The sequence below is a fragment of the Meleagris gallopavo genome, chromosome 2, assembly GCF_000146605.3.
Source record: "Meleagris gallopavo isolate NT-WF06-2002-E0010 breed Aviagen turkey brand Nicholas breeding stock chromosome 2, Turkey_5.1, whole genome shotgun sequence".
NCBI lineage: Eukaryota > Metazoa > Chordata > Aves > Galliformes > Phasianidae > Meleagris > Meleagris gallopavo.
This window is the reverse complement of record NC_015012.2, coordinates 44,858,612-44,859,403: the sequence shown is the minus strand read 5'-3', so window position 1 is coordinate 44,859,403 and position 792 is coordinate 44,858,612.

Below are 792 nucleotides of genomic sequence, written 5' to 3'. Positions count from 1 at the left end.
GGCTCTGCTCTATACCAAGCCTGATCCCATAAATTTTCAAATAAATCTTCTCTATATGTAATTAATACACAGAGAGTTATTTGTTCATCCAGGATATTGTGGTAATTCAATAACAAAAAAAAAAATACTAGCAAAGCACTTCAGAACTTACACATCACACCACTTTCTCCAATCAATAATTTGTAACATTATATGTCAGGAGCATATTCCACCTTTGGTCCTCTGCCATGATCTAAATTGGAAAGGGAGCAAAAATGACATTTGATGCTAGATAATAAAAGCAGAGTACAAAAGAATTAACTGAAGTTATTTGTGAAATGAATTACACAGACCCATCAAATAATGCTGTTTTATGGCTTAAGTGCATGTTTTTCCACAGCTAAATGCATGAGCCAGTGACTGTCCATAAAGATGCTGAATTCTTCTACAGAGATTAGGAAACAGTTTTTGGATGGTGGACACTAATTCTGTTTTCCACCAGGCAAGAGGGAAAGCTGTCAAAATCCAGAAGGGATCTTTGCTACCAATAACTTCTGGCTGTTGGCTCCCTAAAGTTAACCACTGAAGTAACACTGAGAAAACACATCTACCTGATCTCTGACATTTAGCTACATCTTTCCCTAACAATGTGTATCCAGTATTTCTGAGACAGAAGTTACTCCTCTACCAAAACAGGGAGCCACCCCAGCTCCCACCAGATGAAGACTCAGCAGTGCTTCACCACTTCACAGAATCACAGAATCACAGAATTGTAGGGGTTGGAAGGGACCTCTAGAGATCATCGAGACCAAC